The sequence below is a fragment of the Molossus molossus genome, unplaced genomic scaffold (assembly GCF_014108415.1).
Source record: "Molossus molossus isolate mMolMol1 unplaced genomic scaffold, mMolMol1.p scaffold_m16_p_15, whole genome shotgun sequence".
NCBI lineage: Eukaryota > Metazoa > Chordata > Mammalia > Chiroptera > Molossidae > Molossus > Molossus molossus.
In genome coordinates this window covers 54051125-54067141 of record NW_023425350.1, presented here as the reverse complement: position 1 = coordinate 54067141, position 16017 = coordinate 54051125, and positions in this window count along the sequence as shown.

Genomic DNA, 16017 nt, shown 5'->3' with positions numbered 1-16017 from the left:
CAAAACAGGGAGCCCATAATCAGACTGGAGCGGGGCAGCGCTTTGATGGAAAATGTTTTCCTCTCTCCCTCTATTTCTTCCTCTCCTTTCCCTCCCAAACCAAGATGCCCGACAGCTAAGAACAATGCTCAATAAAGTGAAATAATATTTTAGTCAAAATAGGCTGAGACTGCTCCCAGCCAACTGTAAATTAGCATTTTGAGGGCAAATATGCAGACAATTTGAGATAATGAAGCCTGATTATTCAATCCAATGAATGTTAACTAGGGAGCAGAGGCTCCACTGCCTTATCTTGCTCCCTTCGATTTATTTTTTTAATCGTTTCACATTTGAACTCTTTATTTGTTTCTGTTTTATGCGCCCCCTCCCTCCCTCCCTCTGTTTCTCTCTGTGTCTTTCACACACACACACACACACACACACACACACACACTCTCTCTCTCTCTCTCTCTCTCTCTCCCTTCTCCACTCCAGCTCAGGCTGCAGAAATGGACCAGCCTGGCCCTTGGGGTTGGTTCAGCAAGCCTGCAGAGCACCCACTGTGTGAGTGTGGCCCTTTTCGGAGTCAGAGGGGCTGGGGGCCCAATGTGCACCAAACAGGCAGCACAGGTCGTGCTTCGCAGTGTTTAGAGCAAGGCTGCACATAGGAGCCGGGAAGTCACGCACGTTGACAGGGGGATATGCCAGGTGCGGGTGAGGTGCAGGAACCAGGGATGCACATAGAATCCAAAACAACAGGAGGAGTGCCTTTATGGTCTTCAAGCCACCCTCCGGGGAGCCCCCTACATCCCCAAGAGTCACAAAAACTTTTCTTAAATTATTCTTCATCCCAGGCAGGACTAATTTCATAATTTGCAGGGCCCAGTGCAAAATGAAAATATAGAGCCCCTTGTTTAAAACATTGAGAATTTAAAGATGGTGATGGCAGAGCATTAAACCAAGCTTGGGGGCCTGCTTCTGAGCATGGGGCCTGGGCACCCGCACGGACAACACACCATGCACCGACCCTGACTCCAGGAGCATTAATGGAGGTAATCCAAAGCCTTCTGGAAGAGGAATGAGGCAGGGACCTCCAGCTGCTGAATAGCTGTCCTTGTTACCCCTGTCAGTACCTGTTCTCCAGCCCAGAAATGATGCTTACGTGGTGCTGGAGACAGCTCCCATGTGGACGAGGATCCCTGAGCCTTAGCTTCCTCCTTTGACATCGGCCCTGCTCTTTCCCTCACTGGTTCCTGTCCCTTCTCCCCAGGACCTTACCCTGACGCCAGGCCCTGCTACCCCCTCCCTCAGCTGGTGAGTGCCCTCATGCTGTATGCAGCAGGAAAGCTACCCCCAAGCATGGCCTCACTCCTTCTCTGCCCTCCTCTTCAGCATATCCACTCCTCACCAAACCTGCTCAGTGAGGCTCATGTTCACCAAGCCACTCAGACGCCTTGGTGCCTCTGCTCACGCTGGACCCCTCACCCGGAGAGTCTTCCTTCAGCCCCATGCCCCTCCTCCCATCTACCCTTATTTTCGTCCCTCTCTTAACACCCAGATAGAGCTGTGGTGTCAAGCAGCCCTGATTCTATGCCTATTTCTGCCTCATACTGGCGTGTGTTCTTGGGAGGTTACTTTACCTCTCTGAGCCTCAGTTTCCCTGTGAGTAAATAGGGATGTACTAGGCCCTGTCTCATGAGGTAAGTGGAAGGACAGAATGAGCTTGTGCAGGGGGCTGGCCCTTGTGAATGTGCATACATATTGGCTCACCACTGTGGAGGCCTTTGGGCCAGCTGCCCTCCCAGAACTTCTGTACCATTTAGAGGCCCCACCACACAGTGTGGTCCACAGTCTTGCACTGTTTGCTCCACCTGCTGGGTCTCCCATGAGTGGGGTAGTAGCCACTGAGGATGGGCTCCCTCAACCTTCCATGCCACCCTCCTTTTGGCTGGAGAGATTAGAAAACTAAAAACTGCATTTGTCAGACTCCCTTGCAGCTAGGGTTCTGGAAGTAAATAGGATTGTACTGATCAATTACAGTCAAGAAAGTTGAAGGTGGACACGAGGCCAAGGCTATTTTCTGACTCTAGTTGTTTTTAATGACTACCAAGATGGTAGAAACATATTTCTTTTTTCTCTGTAACAGCTTCCGTAATTCATTCTCTAGCTTCTAGGAGTCAAGAGTCGAGGACAGTAGTGACAGTGTTAATGGTGGATTGATTCTGGTTTCTTGATCTTTGCGCTGCAGCTGCAATCGTTTCAAACTTATATAGTTCAAGGAGTAGTCTCAGAAGTTGGAGTGCCACTGAAGTCAGTTCAGAATTCTTTTGGAAATCATTCCCGGATATTAAGGTTAAAATCCACTATGTTGCTCTGGCCAGTTTGACTCAGCGGTTGGAACACTGACCAGCGGACCAAAGAGTCCTAGGTTCTGTTCCCACTAGGGGCACATACCAAAAAAAAAAAAAATCTATTATGTTGGCTCTTCCAATAATTTTGAAAGCACCTAATTCTCTATATTAAATCTCTCCATGGTTAAAATGCCCAGAGGGGATTTCTACATAGAACCTTGACAGGCACAGGTATTAACTAAGCCTGCTCTTTCTCCTGCACGCCCACAACACAGCACCTAACACAGGTCTCCCTTCTCCAAGAAAGCCTCACCCTTCACACCAGTAGACCCAGCACCAGCCTGGCCCTGAGCTGCTCAGCTCAGGTGATGGTCATTTCCTGTTTGCACAGCCGTTCATTTCCTGCCCTTCACCTGCTCTGTCCCAGATTCAGGGAGCTGACCCTTGCAAATTATGTTTCCCAAATTGGTTTCCTGCTGTGTTCAACCAATTCAAGCCTCTGGTGGGAGGCTGGAGGACCGGAGAAGGGGAAAGGCCAGAGTATTTATCATCTTTTCCCTCTTTCTCTTGTTTCCAGTGGTGTCTCTTCTGTGCAGCCAGTTTCTGCCAGGCACTTCCCCCAAGTGACTCCAGCTCGGAATTGTCCCCTCTGAGTTGTAGCTTTGACCTGGTAGTTCTAGCTCTTGACTCTGGTAAACACCATCTCCTCCCTTCAGCTGTCAGGCTCCATGAGTAGTAGCAACTTCCTGCAATTGTTGATCTTAGAGTTGCCTCACCACCCCATTTTCAGCTCTTCCAGCATTCCTGTAACTGGTCCTCTTCTGTAACAGGTGTGAGCAGGTTTTGCAGGGCACAGCATCATTCCTCATACATGTGGTACTGGGGCTGCGCTCCCCTAGCCACATCTTCCCTCCGCATGGACACAGTCTATCTCAGAGGCTTACCTTGCCAGCCTGTCCTGGCCCAGCCTGCAGAAACATCTGGGCAGAGTCCTTCAAGGTCCCCTTTCCCAGCTGGGGAGTGGGGGTGGGGGCGGAGCCAGAGTGAATGGCAGCTTTCACCAACATCTCACTCTTCTCTTCTCGACATGTTTACTCACAGGCTGTCTGGAAAGTGAGAATTCTCCCTAATGGATGTTTCACCCAATTAAATAATTAAATCAGTGTTGCTAAGCATCCTCGGCGATTGTCTTCTAGTCCTGGAGACTCCTTCATGCCAGGCCGTGGCTGCTGCCAACCAGGGTCTGGCCAATGCTGACAGACACTGGTGGGAGGAGCCAGGAGGCTGGTGGGGGTGGGGGTGGGGGTGTCTCCACATTTCCAGGCCAGGATGAGGGAGATGAGTGCACTAGAGAGAGAAGGGGAGGAGAGGTGTTTAGAAAAGGGAGGCTGGGCCTCATAGGAGGAGGCCACAGATGATTGGGTAAGGAACCTACAGTGAGGAGGCTAAGGATGTCTGGTTCATTGATACTGTGGAATATCACTCAGCCCTTAAAAGAAATAAGATACATTTACGTGTACAGACAAGACAAGATGTCCAAGATACTATACGTGAAAAAACCACAGACATAGTACATACAGTTTAATTTAATATAAGTAAAAATAACGTACACGTGTACACATATACCTGGCCACCTACGAGAAAGGGCTGGAGGAAGCGCACCAGCCTGTTTCTCGGGGTGACTGCTGTGCCTGGGAGTGGGGTGAGAAGGCAAGTTCCTCACTTTCCTCTCTGCACTCCTGAAATGCTTGACTCTTACAGCCAGAATGTGTTCCTACATCGCTTCTATAATTAAAACAAAAACATGGAGTGAGGAATACTGTTAGAAAAAAAGAGACATAGCTATGTTTTTAAAAAATGGCACAGAGGAGGATGTAAGAGTTATGATAAATTGAAGAAAATATATTCTTAACTCCAGGGAGTCTAGATTCTTGAATCAGTATTTTTCAATCATTTTGACCTTGTATGTGTCACAGTGAGACATACTAGATCGCAGTACACACATGTACATATATTTGAAACAGAAGTTTCACAAAATGACGTTGTGTTTAGTACATATTGTATATTTCTAGTATTTTCCTTTACAAATACTGGTTGTGCCTGGCTGATGTGGCTCAGTGGTTGAGCATCGACCCATGCACCAAGAGGTCACTGGTTCGATTCCTGGTCAGCGCACATGCCCAGGTTGTGGGCCAGATCCCCAGTAGGAGGCATGCAGGAGGTGGCCATTTGATGTTCTCTCTCATCCATGTTCCTATCTCTCCCTGCTTCTCCCTTCCTCTCTCTCTCAAATCAATAAAGAAAAAACTGTTTTTAAAATATAAAAATACTGGTTGTGATTCTCTAAATAGATTTCATGAGCATTAATGGGAAAATGCTGCCTAAAATGATGGGGTTCTGGGGCTCTCTTAGGAGAGGCTTGCCCATTAAGCCCTCAGGGACAACCCCAACCCCAGTCTGGAGAGGAACCCAAGAGTCTTCCATTCCAAGTTCCAGAGAACACAGGGAAAGACGTTGTTCACGGCATGACCACATGGGGGCAGCGCTGGCTGCATTAGCTACCAATCCAAGCCTCAGCCCAGAGATCTGTCATCAAACCATTATGAACCAGATTGAATTATTGCCTACTGCCCACCACACCTCCAGGTCTTACTTCCGAGAGGGAGAGAGAGAGAAAGAGAGAGGCAAGATAGAGATAGATAGATAGATAGATAGATAGAAAGAAAGAAAGAAAGAAAGAAAGAAAGAAAGAAAGAAAGAAAGAAAGAAAGAAAGAAAGAAAGAAACAGAACCCTAATACACCTCTCCCACTGGGGTATCCCAGTCTTAAAGATGAAACCAAATCTCACCCCAATTTCAAAACCCAAATTCTCGCTGTTAGCTGTGTGGCCTTGCTCAAGTTTCTTAATCTCTTCTTGTCTCAGTTTCCCCTGTAAAATGCGCAAAGATAATAAAGCCTCTTTCTCTCAAGCAAAGATAAAATGAGTTAATACATGAAGCCCCAAGAACAGTGTTGGAAGTCAGTAAGAATACACTGTTGTTATTGTACTGCTTTCCCTCCCAATTGCTTCTGCTCTGGAGGTGCTGTCAGCGGTGGGCCTGCTTTTGAGGTCAATTAACTGCAGAAATGAATGAAATCCAGGAGAACCCATTTCCACCCTGCCCCCTGGCTGGGCAGTGGGCTGGAGCGGTGGGGCTGAGGGCAAGTGGAGTGTGGCGGCTCAGATGGGGTTGATAAGCTGTGACTCCAGCTCCCTTGTGATTGTGCCCTGGGGCCTGGCCACCACCCCCCGTTTCCCCCGCTGCTGTACATACCCTCAGAGCCAGGCTATCTTGGCCATTACTGTCCCCAAGCCAGGCCCAGCCTCTCCCTGACCCCTTAAGTGGAGTGAGAACAGACACATCCTGTAGACCCCGGGGAAGGGTCCATTCTACCTTCTGTGCCTATCTAACCTCCCTCGGAAAGGTGGGCGTGGCCCACCACTCCCCTCTGCACCTGGGCACACTACACTCCTCTCCACCAGGTACATGGCTTCTGTCCAAGGTCACCTTCTTCCCAGGGCTCCCGTCCTCTGGTAAGGCTCCCCCTTCTCTTCTCCAGTCCTATTGAAATCATTCTTAATGCACCCACAATCCTTTCCTTGAGCTGGGTTCCTTCTCCATGCCCAGACCCAGGTCTGTCTTAGCCATCACCGGACCCTGAGGCCAGCACCTTCCGTTTCATCACCTTCTAAATATCAGAGCATGATGTTATCTATTAAGAAGCCTGAAAACAGCACCCAAATGTATCAAAAGTAACCTTCAAATGGGCCACAATTTTTCTTTTGCAACTGTTTCCATTGAGACACGTAACACAGGGTAGAATAAAGAACACCAGAGAAGTAGCCCCAGCATTTAAATTTGAATGCAGTAAAATTCACTCTTTTTGGAATATAGTTTTATGAGCTTTAATACATGCAGAGAGTTCTGTAACTGCCATTGAAATCAAGATACAGAACAGTTCTATCACCCCCTCCCCGAATTTCTTCCTTCTGTCCCATTTACTTGTGTTTGCCTCTCCGCCACCCAATCCCTTGCGGCCGCTCATTTGTTCTCCTTTCCTATAGCTTTGCCTTTTCCAAAAGTGTCAAATAAATGAAATGCTAGAGGATGTAGTCTTTTAAGGCTGACTTCTTTCACTGAGCATAATGCATTTGAAATTCATTTTTGTTGTTGCATGTACCAACAGCTCCTTTTTTATTCCTGAGTAGTACTCCATCATATGAATGTACCATTGTTTGGTTATTCATTACGGGTTGGTGGACATTTGGGTTGTTTCCAGTTTAGAGCTATAAAAAATAAAGCTGCTATGTGTACGTTGGTGTACGGGTTTTTGTAAGAACATAAGTTTTTGTTTCTCTTGGGTAAATACCTACGAGTGGGATTGCGAGGGCATATGCAAGTTATTTAAAAATAGAGAATGAGAGCAAATCTTTTCCCCAGTCTTCTAGGTCCCCAGGCAACCTCTGTTACTTTTTCCTTTGTATTTTTCCAAAGATGTGTGCACATGTGTATGTGTGTGTGTGCGTGCACATGAAAGAGAGAGAAGAGAGACAGAGAGAACATACAATCTTTTTAAAAAAATACAAATGATCAGATAATACATGTTTTGCTGTTGTTGCCTTTTCCACTTAAAGCATCTTGAAGAGCATTCCTTCTTAACTGCTTCATTCCATACACAGATGTACCATACTTTAACTCCTTATTGAGAATTTCTGGGTTTTTTTTAAAATTACAATCATGTAGCAAACATCCCTGTACACACTTACTGAGCTGTTGTCTGACCACAACCACAGGGTAACTCATAGGTGGAATTCTGAAAAGAATAATGTACATCCCAACCACCACACTCTCTCCTCCTCCCCTCTTCCTTGGCCTATAGCAATTTGGCCTGGGCCCCTACCAACCAACAAGACTGCCCTTCATCACTCATCACTCAGATTTCTCTGAGGCAGGCAGGGTTGCTGACCCCACCCTTTGTTTCAAAGGTTTCCTTTGGGAGCTCCTGGTCTCTTTTGGTTCTCCCACCTCTGCGATGGTCTCTTCCTCATTTCCACAACTGCCCACCAGCCCTACTGCAGACATTCAGCAAGATCCACACAGCTGTCGCCACCCCTCCCCCCAGCTTCAGCCACACTTGCTTTCTGGCAGCTCCCACTTTATGTCCCCTGCTCTAACCTTTGTTCTCAGCTCTAGTCAACTTCCTGCCCACATTGTGAGACCAACATCCCAAACCTGACTCAGCATCTTGCTTCCCTCAAAAGTTGTTCCTCATCTGCCCTGGTTTTATTTACGGAGCTGCCTGCTACCAGGAAACTGGGGTGGGGTGGGGGGAAGTTTATGCTCCCTCCCATGCACATGCATACACCGCCGTCCTCTCACTCTCTCCTCCCATTAATTAGTCACCAAATGTTGCCCTCCCTATGGCTCTTCCCCTTCCTGTCCCACAATCAACCATCTGGGCCTCAGTTTCCCTTAGCAACAAGGGCTGGCACTTGTTGAGCCTTCTACTACGTGCCAGGCACTGTGCAAGAATTACCAGTTAAGTGTAAACCTCACACAGCCTTACTAGAAAGATTCTATTAGCCTCTCAAGGCTCGGGTTTAGTAACACATCTAGGAAGTGGTGGACACGGAATTTGGTGCCGAGCATGGTAGAGCCTGCTTGCTGCCGGTTCTGCCCATTGTACCTCCTTACTCACTGAGGTTGTCTTGTAATAGATCATCTGGCCTCCAGACCTCACTAAATGCAACCAGCACTCAGCGCACAGACTGATCTCCCTAGAACATTGCTCTAATCACATCACAATTCTGACCGAAAGCCTTCACCGCCTCCAAATAAAGCCCCGATCCAGGCCTGCTCTTCAAGACCCTCCTGCACCGGGCCCAACCTTCCCGTCCCCAAAATATATTCTAGAGTCATTTAAAATTCTATCTATTTATTTTCGGATAATGAATAGATTTACATTGTTAAAAATTCTAAACATAAAAAGGACACAAAATAAAAGCCCCTCTCCCTCCCATCTCTCAGCCACCCGATCTTTTCCTCACAGGAAACACATATTAGTCTCTCACGCATTTTTTCTGAGCTATTTGGTTGTGGTAGTTTAAAAATGTCCAAAAATTCTTTGATACTCCTCCCTTGAGTGTGGGCGGGACAAATGGACTCCCTAGCGTTGGTGGGTAGACTTCTAAGACTAGAGCATAAGAGGCCTATGGCTGTGCTGTCCCTGGTGGATCCGGCCCCTTGTCATGAGGATATGGAAGTGGCCCCCTGGAGAGGCCTGCATGACAAGGAACTGAGGCCTCCTGCCCGCAGCCCTGTGAAGTAACCAGCTTGGAAGCCAATTCTTCAGCCTCAGACGAGCCTTCAGATGACTACAGCCCCAGCCCGCATCTTGACTGCAACCTCATGAAATACGCTGGGCCAACCCACCCATCCAAGCTGCTCCCAAATTTCCAGCCTGCAGAAATTGTGAGATAATTCAGTTGACTCTTATTCACGGCAGCTGTGTTCCGTAAAGTCACCGAGAGCACTGAATTGTCAAATACTGAACTATTGCTTCTAGGGGAAATATCCTCAGCTTCCTACACAATTCTGGTCACATTTTCCTCAGTTGATCAATACACAACCTTGCGCTTTTTGTGTTTCAGTTTAAGGACACCTTATTTAATATATACTGTTGATTCATAAACACTGAACTCATGGCCAACAGCGTCATGACTCATTGTAAACTGAACAAAGTTTATCCAACACATATGTTTTCTGTGTAAGGCATGACCGGCCTTCTTGTGCTTACCGGGGCCTTTTTTTTTTTTTTATCCTCACCAGAGGACATTTTTCCATTTTTTGTTCAGATAGAGCGGGAGGGAGAGAGAGGAAGAGAGAGAGAGAGAGAGACATCGACGTGAAGGGACACATTGAGTGGCTGCCACCCGCACGACCAACCAGGGCCGAGGACAAACTGCAACTGAGGTACGTGCCCTTAGCGGGAACCGAACCCGGATCTCTCTGTACCACAGGCAGACGCTCCAACCGCTGAGCCAAACAGGCCAGGGCACCGGGGCCTTTTTAAACAGTGAAATCACCAACAAAAAGCACAGCAACGCAAAAACCATGGCACTCAATAGACGGGGAGAGGGATACTTGTTCACAGTATGAGAGCTGAAATGAGAAGGCAGAGTGTTGCCCTGTTCAACCTCAGCTGGAGATGTGTGTGTGTGGGGGGGTGGGGGTGGGGAGGGGCAAGTCACATGCTTCGCTGCTCTGTGTGTATATGCAAATGACCACAAACACACTTCGAGTATTGATTTTGGGGTTATGAGTTAATTTTCACAAGTAGGTTAGGTATCAAAAAACAGAATACATGAATAATGAGGATTAACTGTAAATATCTGTTGCTTTAGTCCACTAAGAATTGGGGTAATTTGCTCTTCAGCAGGTCAATAATATGCATACCTGAGATCCCAGTTTTGTAGAATAATGACATTTGCATAGAAAAGGATCTGGAACCAGAAATGCCAGTATAATTGACTTTAGATGAGTGGAATTATGGATGTTTGGTAGTATTTTGTGATTTTTCCTGAAATAAGTATGCATTACTTTGTGATAAAAACCAAAACAAAACATTTAAAACTATATTGTTAGATGTTGAAAACTATATTGTTAGATGTTGTTCGTTCCAATTAGTTATCTGATGTTAGACAATTATTTCGCAAAAAATTCCATGTTGTTAGACATTATTTGACCTATCCAATTTAAGTAATTCATTCTACCAGATTACTTTTGGCCAAATTGCTTTGAGCCACATGTTATACTTCTTTTTTTTTTTTTTTTTCCATGTTTTGTTCAGATAGAATGGGAGGGAGAGAGAGAAAAAAAGAAACATCGAAAGGGAAGGTTGCCAATCGCATGACCCAACCAGGGCCGGGGACAAACTGCAACCAAGGTACGTGCCCTTAGCAGGAACTGAACCCGGGTCTCTCTGGACCACAGGCCGGCACTTTAACTACTGAGCCAAACCGACCAGGGCACATGTTATACTTCTTATTCCATCATCTCTTCTTATCCTTTACCACCCCCTCCCCACCGATTCCTTCCCAGACCCTGCTCAGGTCTCTCCCATGAAAACAAAGAACCGTTTCTCCCCTAAAAATGCCTACATTCACTGCTTTCCCTGTCTCACTCCCTAACTCTCTGTCCACTGTAGTCCGCCTGCTGACGCCATCGCTTCAGCAGAACTGTTCCCCCAACCTCCTCGTGGCTAAGTCCTGTAGATACTTCTCAGGTCCTTTGCTGCCCTAGGACTTCCCACTGTGCCCTCTTCCTCTTTCCTGAAGCACTCTGTCTGGTATGACCGCCCACACACTTCTCTCATTCTGTTTGCCCACTCCTCTGTGGCCTCTCTGCAGACTCTTCAGAGCGAGTGATCTTGGGGCTTCTCTCTCCTTGGTTCTCTTCTCTCCGTACTCTACACCCCATCTACGGGGATCTCACTCACCCCATGGCTTCAGTTACCTCTGTATGTTGAAGGCTGTCACCAAGTCCCATCAGCTCCCTGCTGTCAGGTCTGAACTCCTACCTGTATGTCAACCGTCTACTGGGCCTGTCACTTGGATGTGTCTGCCGCACCACAGTCAGCTTGTCCATGCAGGACCCATCATCCCTCTCCCCTGTCCTCTCTAGTCTTTTCTCCCCCCTTTCCCATTTCAGATTCTCATGCTAGGAATTTGGGAATTACTCCTTCTTCTTCCTCAGGCTCCATACAGTGCTGGACACTCAGGAGCATTCAACTAATATTACTTTAATAACTTTAATCAACCACCAAGTCCAGTTGATTTTATCTCGAAATGACCTGTGGGCCTCCCTCCCCTGTCTTCTATTGCCTGTTTCTCTATTAAATTATGTGACTGGTCTCAGAGGCAACAGAACGGTGAATCCAGGACACCTTAATAAGATGTATGGGAAAATGACGTCCAGCCTCTCTCAGCTGCGCCAAGCTGCAGGACCTGGCACAGGGCTTCCCCTTGCGCCTCCCCCACCCTTCATCATCCACCCAGGAGGAAGGGGTGCCTTTGAAGCTGCCAAGTCCTCGGGGCTGCATCAGAATGGGCACCTCTTTTTAAACACTGAAAGGTGAGATGAGATCCATCCACACCCAGAGTCCAGTCCAGCAGGCCGCACGTCCATCTTCGCATTGGCTTGGCTGGTTTAGCCAAGGGAAGCGGGGCTTCTGCCTCCGGGAGGTCCCAGCCAGCTGTGAGCCAGGAGAGGAGGGAGGAAAATCTAGGGTAAGGGCCCAGAAGTTGTGTGCCTCGTTGGGCAGTGGGAGCAGTGGGAATGGCCAGGGGCTGAGAGAGGAGGAGATGACCTATTTACTCACTGCTCACAGACCACCCTTGCTGTTGAGGGCAAAGCAGCCTCATTCCACCGAGAGACCCTAATCCAAACCCTGTGCAGTTCAGCCACTCTGGTAGTGCAACCACTAGAAGGAATTGTAGTTCTGCAAATTACCAGCAGAAGGAACCCTCATTTCACCTCTGCTCTGTGCAGGGCGGACTCTGTGGGCTAAACCTTGGTGGGACCGTTCTGATAGGTGAATGAGGGGAGCGAGTGTGAAGGAGATGTGGTGACTTCCACGTTTCTTGCTTGTATGGCATCTAAAACTCGGGCATACAGAATAGGAGCAGTGTGGTGGTAGTCAGGGAACATGTGGGGTTTGAACCTGTGGAATCTGAGGTCCTAAGGGACACCCTGTGGGAAATGTGCACTGTGCAACTGATACACAGTTCTGGAGCTCTGGGAAGAGATTGGGGTTAGATATGTAGACTTGAGATCATCACTGTGTGAGCAATGAGGCCAGGGCTGACCTGGCTGAGATTGCCCAGGAGTCAGGAGAAAGAGGCAGGCCAAAGTCAGAGGCCTGGGAGGCACAGGTATTTAAGGGGCTGGAAAGAGAGGGTGTGGACTGTCAGAGAGGTAGCAAAAAACCCCAAAGAGACTGTGGTGGATGCAAGGGATGAGAGGGTTTAAAAGTGGATGAGTGTCCCCACTGACAGCCCTCTGAAGAAACTTTGCCAGCTGGTCCTAGGATCTTTTATGATGTATGGTCCAGAGAGGCTGGAAGGAAAATGGGGCCTAATCTAGAGAGGCAGACTACATAACAAAACCAGGCGCAAAGCATATATTAGGAAAAGAAAATTGGGGCAGGGGAGGGAAAAAGGGGCCCTTGGAAAGTGCGTTCTAGTCGAGTATAAATAGAAATTTCTTCTTGGTTTCTATTTGGAGCCCAGATTTGAATGAAACATATCTTTGAACCACACAGGACCTCGGTTTTATTAGAATCCATTCAACTTTAGCAAACTAGAGATAGAAAAATATCTTCCTTACCACGACAAAGGGAAATGACCAGAAATTAATAATAGCGTACTCAATGGTGCAGTGTTGAAAGCATTCCCATAAAATGTAAGAGCAAGACAAAACTTTCCATTATGGTTGCTATTGCTCAACATTGTACTAACGGTCCTACTTTGACAAGAAGACAAAAAGAAAGAATTTTTAGAAAGGAAGAAAGCAAATTATCACTATTGTAAATGTTATTCTATACCTAGAAAAGATAGTTAGTTGAAAAACTATTAAAACTAACAAGAGAGTTAAGTGGCCAACACAAGATTAACATACAAAAATCAACAATTTTCTTACATGCCAGTAATAAGTGATTAGCCCTGGCCAGTTGGGCTCAGCAATTAGAGCGTCAGCCTTCGGGACTAAAGAAACTCCGGTTTGATTCCCGGTCAAGGGCACCACCTGGTGTTGCAGGTTTGATCTCAGGTCCCAGTCAGGGTCATGAGTGAGGCAACCATTCAATGTGTCTCCCTCAGTTCCTTCCACTCGATCTCAAAATTAATGGAAAAATATCCTTGAGTGAGGATTAACAACAACAAAAAACAAAACATAAAGGTGTCCAGCTGGTGTGGCTCAGTTGGTTGGTCCTCATTCCACGCACCAGGAGGTTGCCGTTCAATTCAGAGGTTGCTGGTTCAATTCTCGGTCAGGGTTCCTGCCCGGGTTGAGGGCTTAGTCCCCAGTGGGAGGTGTGCAGGGGGCAGCTGATGGATGCTTCTCTCTCATCAGTATTTCTATTTCTTTTTCTCTCTCATCAATATTTCTCTCTTCCTCTCTCTGAAATTAAAATCCATAAAGGTCAAAAGATACCAATTCCAATAGCAACTAAAAACTATAAAATACTGTATATATACTTTTACAATGGTTTAAAGTGGTAACTTTTATATTATTTATATTTTACACCAATAAGAAGATAAAAATACTATACCTACAATTTAAATGAATAAAAAGCAACACCTATATCAAGAAAACTCTAACACATTACTTAAGAGAACAGAAGAAAAGCTAAGCAAATGGAGAGACACATCATATTTCTAAGATACTGTTGTTGTGTAGTATTTTAATTGGTTTAAATCCCATAAATTAGATGATATTATGAGAGTAACATAAAAATAAAACCCAAAGTCCTATTTTTTATTATAATTATTTTTTACAGGCAATGTTTTTTTGTCTACATGTTTACCAGTTTCTTTGATCTTTCTTGAATCTCTGACCTTCCTTCCAGGATAGTTTTCCTTCTTCCTGAAGGAACATTCTTTTTTTTTTTTCCTTTATTGATTTTTAGAAAGAGAGGAAGGGAGAGGGAGAGAGAGAGGAAGAAACGTCGATGGGAGAGAACATGGACTGGCGGCCTCCTGCATGCCCTCCATTAGGGGTTTGACCCACAACCTGGGCCTGTGCCCTGACCGGAAATCAAACTGGCGACCTCTTGGTGCATGAGTTGATGCTCAACCACTGAGCCACACCAGCCGGTCCCGAAGGAACATTCTTTAGCAGCTGTTTAGCACAAGTTTATTGGTGCTGAACTCAGTTTCTGTTTTCCTAGGTATGTCCCTAATTCACCTCATTCTTCAAAACAGTTTTGCTGAATATATAATTCTAACATGACAACTATTTTCTTTTAATCCTCCGAATATATAATTCCGCTCTTAAGAAATCTTTGTCAGCCCTGGCCGGTTTGGCTCAGCGGTTAGAGCATCCGCCTGCGGTCCGGAGAGACCCGGGTTCGGTTCCTGCTAAGGGCGCGTACCTCGGTTGCAGTTTGACCCCGGCCCTGGTTGGTCGTGCGGGTGGCAGCCACTCGGTGTGTCCCTTTCACATCGATGTTTCCCTCTCTCTCTCTCTCTTCCTCTCTCTCCCTCCCACTCTATCTGTGCAAAAAATGGAAAAATGTCCTCGGGTGAGGATTAAAAAAAAGAAAAAGAAAAAAGAAATCTTTGTCAGCTTAATTTTGTTCCTCTGTAGGTGACATGACTTTTCTTTCTGATTGCCTTCAAAAATATGTTTTTTATTATGGAAAATTTCAAATGTACCCCAAAGTAGGGAGAAGAAGTTAATAAACTTCCACTTTCCCAACACCTGGCTTCCATAGTTAACATTTTTGTCACCAGTCTTTCCTTTATTCGGACTTCCTTTCCCCAAGGCATTTTTTCTATAATATTTAAAGCAAATTCTCTTTATATACAGATGGATCAGATTGAGATTGTGTCTTTGATAGATAAGGAATTTTTGCTTTATTTTTATATTAATCTCATAATATCATCGAATTCCTCCTCCATGTTCAAATTCCCCAGATCATTCTAAAAAGGTCTTGTTACAGTTGGTTTGTTTGACTCAGCAGCCAAACAAATTCCACACTGTGCATCAGTTGATATGGCTTTTAAGTGTTCTTTCATCTATTATAGCCAGACCCACCCCACTTCCTTTTCATGCCATTTATTTGCTGATAAAAACAGGCCATTTGCTCTGTAGAATTTCCCACTATCAGGATTTGGCTGATTACTTCCTCATGGTGTCAACTCACTTGTTCCTGTAGCCCCTGAATTTCCCATAAATTAGTAGTTATAACTGAGCCTTGATTAGATTTAGGTTAGGTTTATTTTGGCGAACACCTGTTGTAGGTGGCACTGTGTACCTCTTACTGCACCATGCCACTGTGTTTGGTTGTTGCACTTTGGTGCTAAATTCATACATAACTAAATTAGGTGGTGCAAAGTGGTAATTTTCTTCTAAGTCTATCATTGCTTCTCCATTTATTAACTGGAATTTACATATGAGAAACTTTTCTTCATCACCTACTTGATTGGAATGCAATTGATGTTCCGTCAAGGTAACTGATGAGGGGTATGTATGTGTGAGACAGCTTATGAAATTATGGAAGTTTCTATATTCCACATGCCTTAATAGAATGTAGTCATTATTTATTATTATTTTTGGTGCTGAAATTATTCCATCTTTAGCCAGTGTTCCTTCAAGTTGGCTCCTATGACCTTTTAACATTATTCTAGTAGTTGTTTTTTTTTGTTTGTTATTTTCCTTTAATTTATTTATTTATTTTTTTGTTACAGATATATTACCTTTTTTTACCCCATTGGCACCCCCCTCCCCACCCACGCCCCGCCCCGTCCCCGGCTTAGTTGTCCACGTCCATTGATCATGCATACATGCATATAAGTTCTGTGGTTTATCTCCCCCCCCCCCTCTCTTCCGAGGGATGTCAGTCTGTGCCCTACTTCCATGTTTC